Source organism: Podarcis vaucheri (genome assembly GCF_965113315.1).
Source record: "Podarcis vaucheri genome assembly, chromosome: 1".
Taxonomy (NCBI): domain Eukaryota; kingdom Metazoa; phylum Chordata; class Lepidosauria; order Squamata; family Lacertidae; genus Podarcis; species Podarcis vaucheri.
In genome coordinates this window covers 79,984,989-80,003,281 of record NC_138759.1, presented here as the reverse complement: position 1 = coordinate 80,003,281, position 18,293 = coordinate 79,984,989, and the positions used below count along the sequence as shown (strand labels likewise).

Below are 18,293 nucleotides of genomic sequence, written 5' to 3'. Positions count from 1 at the left end.
GAAAAGGTAATGGTCGGGAAGCCTATGCCAGCTGGACAGCCAATAGCCAAAGACTCGCTTCCAGATGACAGTCTCCAAATATGCAATCCTTAACTCCAAACGTATGGCTGCGTTGCTCACACACATGGGGAGTTTCAGGAGGCAACGGAGAAACTGATTCTGCAATGTCTCAAGCGATGTTAGATTGGACCCTGGGGCCCAGAGCGGGGCAGCATAACAGAGGGTGGAAACCACTTTTGCGTGGTATACCTTCAATGCAGAAGGGATGTGGGAGGCTCCGTCGGCCGCAAAAAATTGGAGTAGAGTATAAAGTATTGTTTTCCCTTTGTTTAGTAAATACTGTATCTGTGGCGTCCAGCTTAGGTTGTAGTGAAAAAAGACTCCCAGGTATTTAAATTTGAAAACCTGTTCTAATTGGACTCCATCTAACTTCCAGCTGTAAGTTTTCCGAGACCTGGTAAAGACCAGGACTTTAGATTTCCCATGATTAATTGTCAAATGGTTGAGTTTGCAATAAGCCGCAAAAATCTTTAGAGCTCTGCATAAGCTGACTCTAGAGTAGGAAAGGATCGCTGCATCGTCGGCATATAGGAGCAGAGGGCAGCGGAAATCAGCTAGGCGGGGGGCATGAATGTTGGCTTGAGACTCATTCAGAAAGAGCTTCATATCGCTAATAAACAAGTTAAAGAGGAGTGGGGCCAAAATGCAGCCTTGGCGCACACCTCTATTTATTGGGACCTCGTTGGATAGGTTTCCCGCCGGCGTGAGTCTCACTCTAGCCGACGATCCGTGATGTAATTGGGTTATAAGCCATAACAGCCTTCTATCTATGCCCCATCTCTCCAATTTCTTCCATAGACAGTTTCTTGGGATACTGTCGAAGGCGGCCTTTAGGTCTATGAAAGCGACACATAAGCGCCCCCGCCTCAGGGCAGAATATTTTCTGGCAAGATGATACATAATTACCATATGGTCAGTGGTCGAATAATTGTTCCTAAAGCCCGCTTGCTCATGGCCAATCAAGTTTGAGTCGTTTGCCCAATGGGATAGCTTAGACAGCAAAAATAAATTTTGCATAGATTTTCCCGATGATAGACAAAAGGCTGTTCCGATAGTTCTCCGGAACAGCAGGGGGACCCTTTTTATGGACTGGCACGATCACGGCCTCCTTCCATGACCTAGGGATAAGCCCCGTAGAATTAATTGCGTCAAAGACTTTGGCCAGGATTTCAGCCCACCACCTCGGTTGCGCAACAATGGCCTCAGCAGGGACTAGATCCGGCCCAGGGGCTTTGCCCGTTTTCAGTTCTAATATCAAGTTCATTATCAGGTCTGGGTCGGTAGAGGGCCACAAAGGTAGGTGGTCGGCTCGGAATTCCGTGGATGAGTTGGATTCCTCAGCCAAGGAGAAATATTTACTCAAGAATTGTTCCCATGTGGGCGCAGGGATAATCGTCAGTGGGTACTTCCTTCCTCTTGTGTTTATCAAAGCCCAAAATTCCTGTGGTCTGCGGGATCTAGAAGCCGCAATCAAGGCTCGCCAACGCTTTAAACGCTTTAAATACCACTCACGTTTGGCCAGCTTTAAAGTCTGTTTGTATGTTCTTTTGGCTTGTAAGTAGGAGGATGGTAGAGCCTGGGCATTAGAGTTTTTATATTCATTATAGATGGAACAAAGAAGGGATCTTGCTTGTTTACAAGAGGTGTCAAACCAAGGGGCCCCAGCACTGCAATGCGCTACTTTCGCCTTTTGAGGAGGTGATGTCCACTGTCCCCCAGACCTTGTGGGGGCTGGAATATTTTTTGGGGGGTGAACGAATTCCTATGTCCCACAAATAACCCAGAGATTCATTTTAAATAAAAGGACACATTCTACTCATGTAAAAACACGCTGATTCCCGGACCATCCGCAGGCTGGGTTTAGAAGGTGATTGGGCCAGATCCGGCCCCTGGGCCTTAGTTTGCCTACCCATGATCTAGAGTGATGAAAATGCAGGCTGTACGTTCTCAAAGGTACTCTTGCTTGCTTTAGATGTTTCTGTCTCGGAGTTCCGCCTCCGGGCTTATACTGTCAAGAACCCTGGTTCAGATTAGGTCCTATCAGCTGTATTGCAGTGCAGAGAAGGCAATGCGATCTTATCTGATACCATTCTGTGTTCTCAGAGACAGCAGGCCATTTAAATCAACATTGGTTCACCCTGCTCAAATACAGATGCTGTGTTTAACTGCATTCCCACTAAACAACCTCCCTGTTGTCCTATGGGCTCCTCCTGCAGAGCACATTACGTGCCTCTCCCCCCCCCCCCAAGCAAAGCTAATAATCTCTGCAGGCTCCTTTTTCAAAAGTAATCTAATCAACTTGGTCTGTTTCTGCAAAAGGACTTCGCCATTGTTAATGGTTAAATTTAAGCATCTTTTTCTTTCCTAATTCTATCCTCTCCCCAACTCTGTCAGTCAACACTGGAACTCCATCTGCTACTATGGCTCCAGCAATCCAGGACTGATGGACAGATGACAATAGAAAGGTGGTCTCTTGGGGGCCCTTTCCAGCCAACCAATAAATGAGGCTTGCATTCCAAGCAGTGAAGAAATGGTAGACATCATCTAGTGACAATGGTGCTAAATCCCATCAAAAGAAATGTATGAAGTAGCATCACTGTTGGAGTGGTATGTTGGCAAGAAGACACACAAGTGGAAAATGCAACAAAATGGTGCATTAGATCCTTGCCCTTCAATAGGACTGCTCCACCCTTTTTTTAAAAAATAATAATTTTTATTTGATTTTACAAATATAAAATTATAACAATACAACCATACACATACACATTTGGAAATTCCTCAGAATCTCTGGACTTCCCACTTTCCCCTCCATGGGTCCTATTATTAACCTTTTCAACTGCATAGTTTTCAATAGTCCATATTTTATATAACTCCATTAACTCCATAGTACTTGCTACATTGAAAGTGTTATTGTAATCCTGCTAAAGTTTCCATCTGCTTACAGTGGTCTCCAAGATAAATTATAATTTTTTCCCATTCTTTGTTAAAGTTTTGGTCTTCTTGGATCCTGAGCTTCCCGATCAATCTTGCCATTTTGGCATAGTCCAACAGTTTAATTTGCCATTCTTCTCTAGTGGGGAGGACTGCTCCACCCTTTCCGCTGTTAGGGGCACGAGCAAACAAATTAACACTCTGCACTCAGATTTAATTTTTCAGAAACACTTTGTGGCTCCTGAGCACGCTTGGTTCCAATGGGCTGCATTTGGGAGGTTTTGCCTCATAGAGCCACCTTTTGTACTTCGGCACACTTGGGGTTACTGGAGCTTGCTCTTCTGTTTTCGAGGGCCCTATTTGGACTCCATTACAGTGGTACCTCAGGTTACATGCGCTTCAGGTTACAGGCTCTGCTAACCCAGAAATAGTGCTTCAGGTTAAGAACTTTGCTTCAGGATGAGAACAAAAATCATGCTCTGGCGGCACGGCAGCAGCAGGAGGCCCCATTAGCTAAAGTGGTGCTTCAGGTTAAGAACAGTTTCAGGTTAAGTGCGGACCTCTGGAACGAATTAAGTACTTAACCTGAGGTACCACTGTATTGTCAACCTGGAGGCACTCACTTGGTTACTTGGGAGGGAGTAAAATAATATGAAAGGAATTTAAGAAAAGCAAAAAAAAGTGCACTAAATAGCAGGTCCAGAAACCTAGTGGGAGGAGAGCCTGGGTGGATTTCATATTGCTGTGTTAAACAGCAGCTCAAATGATTCTTTTATTTTCACAAATATTTGTTTCTACATGCCAGTGCCACTAGTGGAGCCCACTCTTCACATGGCATCAGGTGAGCCTCTCTGGCCAGAGCATTCCACAAATGTGGAGCCACCACAGAAAAGGCCCATTCTTGTGTTGCCACCCTCCAGACCTCTTGTGGAGGAGGCGTACAAAGAAGGGCCTCAGATGATGAATGCAGAGTCTGGGACAGTTTATATGGGGAGAGGTGGTCCTTCAGGTATAGCGGTCCTATGCCATTTAATACTTTATAGGTCTAAACCTATACTTAGAATTGGGCATGGAAACTAATAGCCAGTGCAGTCGGGCCAGGATCACTGTAATATGCTCAAACCATCTTGCTGGCCGCCTTATTCTGCAGTAACTGAAGTTTCCAAACCATCTTCACGGGCAGCCCCACATATAACCCATTGCAGTAATCTAACACAGAGGCACCACAATGGTCCAGCATATCCACAGCCACACCTGCAGATGTATAGGATAAACAGAGCTGTGTGTCATCACATATTGCTGGCAGCATACTCCAAAACTCTGGATAACCCCACTCAGCAGTTCCATGTAGATTGAGGATAAAAATGAACTCTGAGGAACCCCACATTGATGGTTCAATGGGGCCAAAGAGCATTCACCAAGAACCACCCTCTGGAAACAACCATTCAAGTAGGACTGGAACAAAACAAAACAAAACAAAAAAAGTAGGACTGGAACCACCACAAAGCAGTGCCACCAAACCCTAATTTGGACAGCTCCTCCAGAAGGATACCATGGCTGATGGTATGGAAAGCTGCTGAGAGGTCAAAGAGAATTAACAGGGACACATTACCCCTCTCTCTCTCCCAACAGAAGTCACCATACCAGGCAACCAAAGCAGTTTCTGTGTCAAAACTGGGCCTGAACCCCGATTGAAATGGCTCTAGATTGTAATTTTTTGAAGACCAAAATGTAAATTAAGCAGGATCCATTTTAATTCAACTACAGTGGTACCTCGGGTTACATACGCTTCAGGTTACAGACTCCGCTAACCCAGAAATAGTGCTTCAGGTTAAGAACTTTGCTTCAGAATGAGAACAGAAATTGTGCTACGGCGGCAGAAGGAAGCCCCATTAGCTAAAGTGGTGCTTCAGGTTAAGAACAGTTTCAGGTTAAATACGGATCTCCAGAACGAATTAAGTACTTAACCCGAGGTACCACTGTAGATCCAACTTTTACCAACCAAGATGCAGTGGAAAACACAAAGATCTTGAAATAGAAGGGGGCATGGCTCAGTAGCAGAGAACAAGCTTTGTCCCATACTCAAATCCTAGCATGTCCACTTGAAAACAGTATGGTCTCTAATGAGCAGCGCAAGTATCATACCAAATGGGGTCAGAGGAAGTATGTGTCCTGGTAAGCATCCCTGGTAATAGTGCCAGGAGCAAGAGAAAAACTTCAAAGTCTCCCAGCTGAAACCATAGAACTCAGTACGAACTATTGCAAATTGAGCACGCTCCTGTTTGCATAGCCCCTCCATCCTGGATTGTTTTGAGGCAAATATAAGCCTTTCAAATTCCACGGTGTCCTGAAATGTGTTGGATCACCCCTTTGTGCTTTGCACTGGTTTTCCAGTTCAAAATAGGGCCACAAAATAATCTCCTTTGTAAGCACATCAAATGGACAAAATGCTTTAAGAACAGTGCCACTGAGCCACTCCACCGATATCAAGTCAGCTTCTGATGGCATTGTTTGGCTTTTGCACACAAGACAGTTAAGATGCTTGCAATTCCTGACTATCGATCCAGCCCATCAAACTGTTCTAGAAATAAAACCATCTTGTTTTACACGTACCCTCCTACAGCTCCATTGCTGTTGCAGTGGGAAACAAAGCTCAATAACTCTTTGTAAAGAATGTCACAGAAAGTATTGATGGTTAACAGCACACATCACGGGCTTCTGCTCATATGTATTCGTAAGCCACCAAGGATCGAGTCCACATTATGTGCCATGTGTTTTGTCCCCCATGGCATTTATTTTATTTTATTTTATTTTAACTTTTGAAGGCTTTATCCTCAGTAATATGGAAATTCCCAGAAAACATCACATCATCACATCAATGTCTAATTTTCCTTCATTGTGTGCATTTTGAGATTGCTGCAGTCAGTGATTTTTTTGTTTAGAAGCAGCACAACAGCCATTACCTGCCGGGGGTGGGGGGATGGGATCCTCTAAATTAGATAAAGTAAAATCAACTTCACATCTCTCCTATGGGACAGGATTTGTTAATGAACCCTTCAGGATATTATAGCTACTATTTTGCCTTTCTGAAATTCCCTCAGTCAGGGAAGTCTGAAAGTGGTGTTTACACTACTGCCATCTACTTAGTATTTTACTCTTGCTGCTGTCTAGGAGATTTTGTGGGTTAGCTATAAAACATAGCTGAATAGCTGCAAAGCCAGTTGAGTTTAATATGCTAATAAAATCCACAGAATAATGGCTGCTGGTGCCTTATGATGACATTTGGTACAAAAAAAAAAAAAATGCAAGATGTGTCTGTTTTGGCTCCATGAAAGAGATTATTTTTTCCCTTTCCCTGTACGCTTTGTGAAGTCAATAGGCTACTAACACAGCATCTGAGGAGTCCAGTTGTAGGGGTCTGCACTGCAAAGGATTCGCCCCCCCCCCCAGTACCATAGCCCTGATCTGATTCAGGTCTCCTGCAAATGGTATTAACTTTTTCCCTGTAAGCCCACACAAGACTCTAAAGAGAATCTCCCTCCTGAAACTGACAGACCTTAGTTCTCTGCTCATGAATTCTGTGCTGCTCAAAAACCTGCATTCCTATACCTAACACAAATTTGTTGAAGGTAATCACCTATTTCCACCCCCTCATCACAACTAATCAATAGTACGTTGACAGTGAATATTTTATGACTTTTAATTTATGCATGCAAAAGCTTTACTAAGTCTAAAACTGACATTTATTTTTAAACTGTTTTATCTTTTAGAGGCATTGTACAAACAAGAACATTCTGCAACACATCCTCAAACCATCATTTTTAATGGTGCCAAAGGCCAGCTAATTGGATTTGGTTTGCAAACAGCTAACCTGCTACAAACCATTTTTATTTGCCATGTTGGGTCAGACAGGACACAGATTTCTTTAGAAATGTAGGCAGCCTTCATCCTGTGATGACTTAAAGGCTTGCCGCAACTTAAAATGAATGTTGAATATGCGTGTAGATGATTTATATTTCGTTTTCTGGGTGGGTGGACTTGGAATTTAGTTTCTCAGGGAAACACCTGCACATGATGTCTGGGGGAAGTTAGAGATGCATATGTTCACATAAACAATGGTAAGAATACCTCTGTTCTAGCATGAGAAACAGCACAGGCACAGGGGTCCCTGCCAGTTGTGCTGGGAAATAAATAAATAAATTCTAACCTGGAATGGCGGGAGGGAGATGGAAAGTCTTTGTGCCTCACGAGGAGACCCTCCTCAGAGCCCAAAGAGGACATCAGTGAGCCAAAAGTCCAGAAAAAAACCTACTCCAAGGGCTCCAAAATGGCACATGGGAGCTCTCGCTGCCGCCGCACTACCCCACTCAAAAGGGAGATGGGCCTTTTTTGCCCAGGATACCATTACTGCCGTCTTACCTTGTGAATGTTAGTGGTAGGCCAGCCTCTCGGTGAGGAACATGAAAGACCTCCACAAATACCCTACTCCTAAAATTCTCTACAGCAGCCCTCTCCTCTCGTTCTTTCAGACTACAGTTTGGTTAGGGAAGACTGCTCTCCAGAATGTGGAATATTGCATCGCTTCTGCCCAGTATCACCTTTAAACAAGATACCTTCACTTAGCAGAGAGGCAGAGAGACGGGGGGGGGGGGAGAGAAACACTTCAGCCCCAAGCATCTTGAAGCCATTCTGCTCTGCTATTTATGTAAAGAGGAAGCTGTACTTCTTGTGACATGCCACCAGTCAAGTTAAAGAGCTTTCCTTAGCTGGTGAGCCTCGCAAATCTCTTGCTCTCACTTCATCACACCAGTAGCAGGCTAGATGGATGGTTATTATTCCTGAAAGCCAATGAACGCTGGGCATATGCTCTCATTTAAAAGCATCTGCGCATCTATGACAAAAAAGGCAGACCATTTCCATGTTCAACATTCCTCCTTTGGGTGTGGTTTTTAAAGGGGGGGTGAGCTTTGCGCAGAGGTGGCGTCAATAATACATTTCTGCCATTTAATATTTTATTGATGATTTGACTTCTGCAGCTTTCTGTTCCCATTTCAAGGCTGCTGGTTGTTTCTGATTAAAGTTTTATGCCTGACAGGAGAAGCCTCCTCACTACACTGGAGATGCTTCTGGTCCCGTCCCCCCCCCTCCCAACCACTACAGAGCAGCGGGAAGGAATTGCTGGCCACCGTACAACAAACTATTACTTAAGCATGGTGTGGAAAATGAAGAGGAGATCGTGAGGAGGAAGGGCTTGAGCAAGATTCTGAGCCCTGAGTGCCTCAGCTGGCTCCTTCCTGAGGTATTCTGTGGCAGCAAGCCCAACTGTGCTTCTCCATGTGGGCATCGGCCACAGCAGCCGAAGTCGAGGTGTTCCAGCGCAACACTTTACTTGCAGTCCATGATGCGCTCATCCTTAGTTTCCATCCATTGTTGATTCCAGAAACCCCAATGGAACAAGCCATTGACAACATTTGAAAAAGTTCTACGGGTGTTCAGAACTTCCCATAATACAGGCCTCTCCTCTCCACTTTGCCTCTTGGTCAAAATATGTGACTTCAGTAGAAGCCGGAGTCTAATTAACGGGTCAGAGGACCAGCAGCTCCAATCCATTCTTGTTTAAGCAACTTGCAAATCGCAGATTAAAATTTCAAAGCCTGGTAAGGCAGAGGATTTAACTGACTGAGGCTAAGGAGCTAGGGTGCTTTGGGTTAGACATGAGCAGAATGCCCTTGGCTTTTCAGTGCTACTGATCACAAGGAAAAGGAGACAAGACTCCACAAGAGCCCCTACAAGTCATTGCTTTTAGCGAATGTTATTGGTAAACTTGCCTCGCCCCCGCCATCTTTCTACACTGGGCCAAGTATTGGGATGAATGCTCAGGCAAAAACGAGAAAGGCCTAGTGCTACAGAACGATTAGGCTTCAAGCTTTCTACTTCTGTCACACAGTTCCTAAGAGGGATGGGGCTTGCCACTTGCCTCCTAGTATGGAAATTTGTTCAGGAAAAGCAACAGTCCGCCTGTTTGGAACTCAGCACTGAAGCAACACAATTCCCCCAAAATCCTGCCCTAGATTTGTGAAGACCCTACTAAGCAACATCAGATTAATACTTTTCTTCATCCTGGAAACTCAATGGTAAAATAGGTATTTACAACCACATAACTATGACAAAGCCTTGTATCATTCCTTTTCTGTTAGGATTCAAATGGACTATGCTCTGGAAAATCATTCCCATTATTTTCCTCACAGTTTTAACACCCACAATTTCCAGTTTGAGATAGTTCTGCTTCCTTCATATTTGAGAATTCAACCTCATAGTTATTTAACGAATAACTATTTATATATGCAGTCATTGCTGCATATATATCTTGTGCAAAATCCATGTGCAAGTCTTCCCTGTGAGACATTTTGATCCCACTTGACCAGCCATACCTGGAAATAATCATGCATACAGCTAGCTGGCATCTAAATACATCCTCTGGGATACATGACGTCTGGACAAAAAGATGACATCCTTGGATGGGGGACGGATATATCTTGACCAAGAACTGTGAGCTACATTGCCCATTCTGACAAGCTTTAACTTCCCAAACCTTGTGAGCAGGAAGTACAAAGGCTGCTGCAGCATTCTAGAAGAACCCTTGTGTAAAGGAAACTGGGTTGGCAACTGCAAGTGGTCAGGAAGGACACCTCTCGTGGCTCCTCTCCCCGTCACCATACTTGCTTCACAGTGGTCAATTAACTCCATGCCCAGCAATGTGGTCCCCTCCGGTGGTTTTTGGACTCCAATCCCCATCAGCCCTCAGCACCACAACCATTGGTCAGGATTAACGGGAGCCATACTCCAAAACATCTGGAGGTTTCCAAGTTGGGGTAATGGCTAGAGGCCATTTTGTTTATTATTTTATTTTTGCTTTGTTTTTGCCGCCCCTAAATCTTACCTAAATCTCTTTTGGGAATGAACCAAGATTTATTCACAAAAGCATGTAAGGATGCTGTTTGCTGACAGCAGGGTGCAGCCACGAACTTGCCCCCGACGGGTTGCTTCGGAAGGAATCATGGCCAAAGCAGGAGGTGAGTTTACTTCTGCTTTCATAACTGGATTCCCTCATGCTACAAGCGTAATAATTTGTACAGAGTCAGCATCTGATTTTAGCTTCTGTGCTGCCCTAAAGATACCAGGAAGAACACAGATGGAGCCTGAGGACATTTTTATGTATGTGAAGGAGGGAGTATGGGGAATGGAGGGGGGTGTCTCCTCTTCAAAAGCCATTCCTTATTCAAATAATTATTTTTTTAATGAACAATCAAAGGGCTGCTCTCTTTACACAGAGTAGAATTTAACTTTCATAGTCCAAGTTGGGATTTCAAATCATCTCTTTGTGGGCATCATCAGGCATCCCCCCCCCCCCCGCCAGCTAGACAAAGAACAGTTGAGCAGCAACATCATATGGGTGGATATGTTGTATTTCCAATAGCTGATGAAGTCATACCAGAGGGGTAAGGTCACCAGTGTGGTTGTTTTTGTTTTGTTTTTTAAGATGGCAAACATCAGTTCCTAGCAGGATTGGTAAGCTTATTTCAGATTCAAGCAGACTTCAGAGTCACTTTCTATTGCGCTCGATGCTTTCCTAGTAAACAATGCAGCAAGCTGCGCATTTCATGGAAGTAGTGAGCAATGCATTATGCCAGCATTACTAAACAAAATGTGGAGATATGGCGGGGTGGGGAAGAGAGGGCCAACAACTCTCCCTACACATAACAGAGGGAAATCTAGCCAATGGCAGAGAAGAACCCTACAGAGAACAAGCATGCTATAAAGTGTGGTGGTTGTCTGATGTTGCCTGCTCTTTCTGTGGAGGTGGCCAGTTTGCTCTTCCTGCAGCAGCTAGAAATATTTGATAATGGAAGTTCAAGAGCAGAAACAAGTTCTTTCCCAACTCACCCAGCTTAATCCTCCTCCCTCGCCAGCTGGGCACCTCCATGTATTACATACCTGCCATTTCTGCAAGGTCCAGAACTCAAAATACTGAGTCAAAATTGAGGCCACAATCAAAGGAGAATCTGTGGCCCTCCAGGTGCTGTTGGCCTTCCATCAGCCTCAGCCAGCCAGCAGGGATGATGGGTGTTGTAGTCCCACAACATCTGGAAGACCAAAGAGCGCCCACCCCTGGCCAAGAATGTGTGTCTTGGCCTTCCCTTGTAATGTAGGACAAACCAAAAGGTAGACTATGTAGCATGTTGGGTTTCTTGCAGCCAGCTTTCCCAAGTCTTCTTTCAGGAATTGCCTGTTACATAAATCCAAGGTCTAAAGTACAGGAAGAGACCTGGCTGACTCCAACGCCTTTCCAGGTGATGTGCAAACAGGAGTTTTTTTATATATACTAGAAGGGTCTGCTTTAGCCAAGGGGGCTCATCATCTTCGGGCAGATGGCTTGCAAGCAAGTTAAACAAGAGCATTTCAATCAGGGAAGTAAGACTCAGTAACACACAATACAAGCCTGTTATCTCTGCCGCTGCCTTGTGTCAACACACCCACACACACCAGGCCATCCAGATAAGCAAAGCTGCTCTCAAATAGTCTCATGCTTAGGGTACTGCAAATGAGTCAAGCAGTGTAACTTCAAAACCCAACAAATCCAGAAGGGCACATATCCTATGCAAGAGACACTTAATAGCAGGGAGACAAGAGTTTAGGATTCGCCTTATTATTTTTTCAGTGGCTCTTGTTCTGTATCAAAAGATTCTGACTGTTTCTGGATGAGCAAGTTCTCTATCCCAGTGGAATTTCCTGCCAACTGATTTTAAGAAGCATTATGTAAGCCTCTGCTAACATTGATGTGAAAGTAACATGTGCTCTTCCGGTGCTTCAGAAACATACTGCTCTCAGCCCCAAATGCTATTTACATTCTTCTAGGATCCCACTGACATAGTCAAGACACTCTGGCGCACATTAGGAGCAGGGACGGGTGTCTCAACCTGCCTTCTCCAAAAGGAATTATAATAATACATCAGAGTACAGTGGTAGCTCAGGTTACAGACTCCACTAACCCAGAAATAGTACCTCGGGTTAAGAACTTTGCTTCAGGGTGAGAACAGAAACCGCACAGCGCTGGCAGCGGGAGGCCCCATTAGCTAAAGTGGTACCTCAGGTTAGGAACAGTTTCAGGTTAAGAACGGACCTCCAGAACGAATTAAGTTCTTAACCCGAGGTACCACTATATCTTAGTCAAAAGAATTCTTAAGAAGTTAAACGGCCTTCACTGGCAATGCTTACAGCACTACAGTACCATCATGCCTATTTCTCCAATTGAATAGTGTTATGCATCAGAACATAACAGCCTGAAGGGTCAGGCCAATGCATCCAGTATCCCGTTCTCACGGTGGCCAACCAGATGCCTGTGGGAAACCAGCAAGCAGGAGCCGGGCACAAGAGCACTCTTCCCTCCTATGGCTTCTGACTCCTGGTATTCAGAACTTTACTGCCTCAGACACTAGAGGCAGAGCACAGCCATTGTAGCTAGTAGCCATTGATAGCCTTATCTCCATGAATTTGTCTAATCTTCTTTTAAAGCCATCCAAGTAGAGGGCCATCAATGCTTGGAGAGGTACTATCATCTGTCCTGAACCTTCCAAAATTCCAATTCATGAGATATCCCCGAGTTCTAGAGTGTTGAGGAGGCAGACTTTTCTTCATGCACTTTTCCAAGCCACGCACAATTCCTTGCATGCATGCATGCAAGTCACCACTTCCTTGCCTTTTCTCTAAAAGGTCCTGAATGCTTTCCTCATAGGGAATTGCTCCATCCCCTTGAATCACAGGACCTCTCATCTTTTTACACAACTAAGCTTAACCCAGGAGTCTTTTTGGAAGTCCAAGTATACTCTGCAAGCTGAAACAACTATCAGTATACTTAAAACTCCCAAATAACTTATAGGTTGTGAGACAGGACTTGCCCTTGGAGAAGTTATGCTGGCTGTGTAAGCAAGACGTGTCCTCCTACGTGCTTGGTTATTTTATATTTAGCAAAACTTTACACCACTTGAGCGTCTGATCTTACATTTTTTTATTATTTTTTTAATGCAGAGCCTTCATACTTTGCTTAAGTAGCCTGCATTTGAATTCTGGTATCTTTGCTTTCATAGCTACATGCTTTAATCATGCATGACCATGGATCTCAATTCTCAGTATGTATGTAGCAAAACAAGAATTAAGATAATTTGACTTTTAACTCATAACATTCTTCATCAAAACAGAAATACCTGAAAGTTACCATTTAAGATCCATGCCTTATGTTGCGGGGAGCGGGGTTCACAACAAATAAATTGATTTTTCTCATCAGAAATGTGCACTGTTTGCATTGTTTAGAATTAAAGGTCCTCTTGAGATCTCTAGAGTCCATAGTCTTGATGAGGATACTAATATTTCTTATTGTTCCTGTACATATCTACAGGTTAGCTAAATGGCAAATGAAGTCACAACGAAAGGGGAGTATAAATGCAGTGACTTGGATGGTAAAGTGAGGTTATAAAAGAAGATGAAATTAGATCCCCTCCTCATTTTCAGTAACTGAGGATTATCAAATGTGGCTCATAGTAAAGCATATTTCCATCCCAAAAGTAACACACACACACATTTTGGTTGCAAATTTTTACTGATTTAACAATAAGACAAAGATGAAGTGACAAATAATATTTGCCAATGCCAACAACCTTCCAGTAGATTACATGATGAATTTCTTATGTTATATAATGCTTTACAAACTCTTATTCAGCCTTGCCACAAACCTGCATTAGGTCATAATTATTCCCATTTTACAGATAAGCATACGAGTTCATGAGCCACTGCAATGGGAAATTTACTGGTGGGGTACCCTGAAAAAAGTAAATCTTCCTTATAGTGAATGTGATGCTATATAAAATCTTGCTTATTTTGAGCAGTATCGTATAGGTAATTTACACACAGTTGTAAAGTTGAGAACGAACAACAAACTGTAGGTAAGTTGATTGTTGGTGGCTAATGGATCCGTTCTGTTCGAAGAAGTCATCCACTTTCATTTAGAGAATCACATTAATACATAATGAATATTTCTCCAGGTTTCATCACTAAAGCTGGTTCTCACATTCACATACATCACTTGATTACTCACAGCTGAATATGTAAACCAGTTCCACTGACTTCTTTTAAAATGAGGTGATAAAATTATTTCATGTCTTCGATTGCTCATTCACACATGCTATTTGATCTTCCAGTATATCAACTGAGGAGCATGCCTGGATGAGTGTGCCTGCCTGCCTATAAGACAGAAGTATATGTGTTGTCGTCAAGGGAATTGGTAACAAGCAAAGCTGGCCATTTCATCTATGTTGTTGGTACTGCAGAAGACACATCTCTCTAGGAAATTCCCTCTAGCTTACTTAGTTCACAACCTCTCTGATGAAAAAGACACCCAGTGAACTGCAATGAGGTGTACATTGTAAGGTGTACTGGAGCACTCCCAGAGTCTGGAGGAGCACAGCACACAAACCAAAGACAACCTAAGAACATTAATCAACCAACAGCTGTCAGCATCACTTTCCTTTCTGTCTGGGCATTGGAATTAGATTAAGGCAACTATGTTTTTAACCACCCTACAGAGGCCAGGCAGATCTGTGTTACAATCAGAAGCTGCAAAGTATATGCAAGGAAATCATATATATTTTGGCAACACACATTCCACAAATCATGCTAGCAAGACATTGAGCACTACCATAGCTCTTTGGGCTAGTACAACAATTAATATTTGAAGCAGTTTCATGGTCCCACATTTGTGTAGCTGGGGAGGCATATATAGCATCTCCTTTAGTGTTTGCATACTGCTTTGTCAGTAACTACACCTTCATTTTCCTGGAACCTCACTGTGAAAATAAACACATCTGAACAATGAGCCAATGCAACACAGTGGATTGCTTGACTACCTAGGGAAATTTGGGTCCAAATTCCAGTTGTCACCATGGATTCCTTAAGTATCACTGCCAAGAGTATCTCCCTCACAATTTTGGTTGGGCAGCAGGAGCGCAATGACCTGCTTAATAAGATTGTGATTAGGAGGAATGGAATAATAATTGTACAACATTGCACATAAAACTAGTGTTAGACAGAACCAACAGAAGTGATACAAAACCACGGTAATCTGGCAGTTTTTACATCATGAACAGAATGACCTACAAGAAAATTTTAACCATTCCTTCAAGCAAAATTATTTCATAGCCAGACATAAAAAAGTAATAACTTGGCCATCCTAGATTCCTTCTACTGGACACAAATGGTAAAATGATAGTCACCTGTTAATGCCACATTTTCATTATTCACAGGTTGTGTTTTCACCTCTTTAAATGTTATACCTTAACCATCCCAGGTGCCGTGGGAGAAGACACCCCCCAAGGGCATTTGCCTACTCCACCTTGCTCTGTGTTTAGACTATGATGCAACCCCACAGATATCCTCCTAGCTTGCTCAACTATTTTCTTTACTGTCCTTTTCTCTGCTCTCCAGAGAAACAGGGCCTTGACAGTTTCCGGCGGGAGGGGGGGAATCACTGTGTGCATCCCCCATGCCCTTTTGAAGAGGAAACTCCCCTCTTATTTTCTTGAAGCAGCAGCAGCTATGGAGTAGCAGGGAAAGGAAGAGTGGGTGAAGCTGTTCCCAATATTGGTGAAATTGAAAAAGCTTTTCCTCCCATCACTTTTCTGCAGGGAAAATGTAAAAAATGTGAAATGGCAGACTGAAAAACAAAAAAAAGCACTTCAGGTAGAAAACCTCTTCGCAGGTTTCATGAAAATGAAAGAAGCCTGAAATGCAGTTGTAAATATACTTTCCTGCATGACCAATCAGTTTAAAACCCTGACAGCGCACATAAAACTGCATTTCTGCCTTTCATGCAGGAGAGAGGCTTGTAAGTGTTTGTTTTCCTACATTTATATCCTGCCTTTCGTCCATTATGGAATTCAAGGTGGCACACAGATAGCTCTGTGGGAGAGGGTCACTCATCCATCTGACCTAGATCAGATCAGCTTCAGCAATGCGGTGGTCTCATGTGCCAAGGACTTTTAAGTGGTCCATGTGTCTGAGATTACAGGCCATTGCTTAACCCCTTGTCCTGTCCTAATCTGCACCTACAGGACAAGTAAGCGGAGAAAGGAGAAAGAAACCACAAAGACCTCAGAGGAAGAGGGGAGAATGGTTGCAAATGATGCTCAGAAGATCAGAGAGCGCCCCTCACACTTGTAATTTCTCAACTGCCTGACTCACTCACTCACTCATTACTATACCGTGACAGGAGGAAGATTCTTTGATTCAGTACAATCTCCACTAAGCAACTTTTTAGAAGTGTATAATTTTATTTTATTTTGGCAAGGGTGTTCAATCCCTTAGACTGACCATCATACATTTACCCACACAGCTCTCTGCTTCATTCTGTATGCATTCCACTTCATTAATTTTATGGGAAAACCCAAGAGAGTCCAAGCCAAGTAGTCTTTGCCAATTGCACGCCTTCCCGAGGGAAAGCACAACCTATTTAATAGCACATCCAACACATTTTATTTTGAGTCTTCCATACATCCTCAAAGGAAGGAACATACATGCCCATGAGTGTGCACACATCAACTCTGCTCTTCTGCAACAACCATGGACGTGCAAGCTTGTTAGTGGTCGATGTCCAGCTCTTGAAGGAGTCTTTTCTCCAACTGCATTCAGGCTGGAAGAAGTCACCAGGCTCCAATGCGTTGTTTCTTCTTGGGGAAGGGGCAGGAGGTAGCAGAAGGAGACATAGTGATGCCCGAAAAGCAGGTTAGCCGCTGTCACACGCACAGTGGGGGCACTAGCAGCACAATGTGCGTTAGTCAGTGGCTCACCTGCTTCTGGAGAATTAGACCAACCACAGGCTGGCTGGCTCTTCTAAGATGTCAGCAACAGACACCCCACTACCACCACCCCTGCCCCTACCAACAGGGATCTGAAATACACAAGAAATAGATCAGCAGCAGAGTCACCACCAGCACTCCCCAAGACCCAATATGTTCGGCCACACTACTTCCCATATTTCAACACATACAAAAATAAGCCCAGAAAGCTTCTGTTTCAACACCCCTGGGCCATTCCAACATGTGCAAGACAGACGCAGACCACACCAGAGGGACTTTCTACAACACAGGACAAGGCGTCAGCTGCAGGCGTTTTGAAGTCTCTCCCTTTGGCCACTTTTTGCTTAATTCTGTACTGCACTTTCCCAACACAAAACATCATGTCAACTTGGAAGAAACAGGTCAGTCCAGTGAAAAGTGGATTCAGAGCCCCCAGCTAATTCACAGAAAAGAAAGGAAGAGATCTTGCTGTAGAAGTTGGAGCAATAAGGAAGTTCCGTTTCCACCTGGAGGACAATTCCCCGCCGCCACTTTTACCCACTGACTTAACTGGATATGAATGACATCCTCCGCCACCCCACTTGGTGTTTATACAAGCACAGGCAACCGAACAGCGCAACCCCTTTTTGCAAGTCTGCTCAGAATCAAGTTATACTGATCGCAAACCAAAACGAAGCAAGAAGCCCCATTCCTTTCCTTGCACACCCTGAAGCGGAGCGAGTGTGGAAACCTGCCCGACCAATTAATCGACCGGCTAATTTGCGACAAAAGTGAAACTGCTTCTTTCCTCCTCAATGGATCAGCTGCAATTTCATTAGGCAACGAAGCGTTTCGAAATAATATTAAGAAGGGGAGGAAAAAAGTTAAATGGAAGTTCAGAGCCCTTTCCCAGAGCTTGGGGGGGGGGGGAATCGAGGACTGTCAATGACCTGGTACGAACTTGCTTCCGTTCGTTCCTCGGCGAACTTGGCTTTGACGACTTAAATTCTTCCCTGAGCACGGATGCGCCTTTTAATTGACTTGGCCGGGAAAGGGGGGGGGGATGCTCTATGCCGCACGCTGAAAGTGAAACCAAGAAATGCTGTCCCCCCCCCACTTTTTAAAAATGCTTTCCCTTAACTGCGCCCAACCTTAAAACACCCAGCCGGAAACCAAGCCCTACCCCGAAGCCCCAGCACCCACCTCCCTCCCTAGTTACCCCACTTACCTGAACTTCGCAGGCGCCGCCTCTCCTCGGGCACTTTCCACCCGGCTCCTTTCGGCAGCCTGCGCTGCCCACTTTCCACAGGCAGGAGGGAGAGCGCGAGCGAAGCAGAGGCAGCAGCAGCAGCGGAAACTTCTCCTTCCCGGCGTTGCGCTGCGCTACCCAGCCCACGCCGCTGCCGCGCAACCTGCCTT

General features: G+C 44.2%; 1 long non-coding RNA gene across 1 annotated transcript; it reads right to left on the bottom strand.

The window, feature by feature from the left end:
• Positions 1-13,626: 13,626 nt before the first annotated feature.
• On the bottom strand, positions 13,627-18,293 carry LOC309528043. Its single transcript, XR_014217485.1, has 2 exons — positions 18,103-18,293; positions 13,627-16,987 (listed from the first exon to the last, which is right to left on the bottom strand). It is a non-coding gene; the product is annotated as an uncharacterized lncRNA (long non-coding RNA).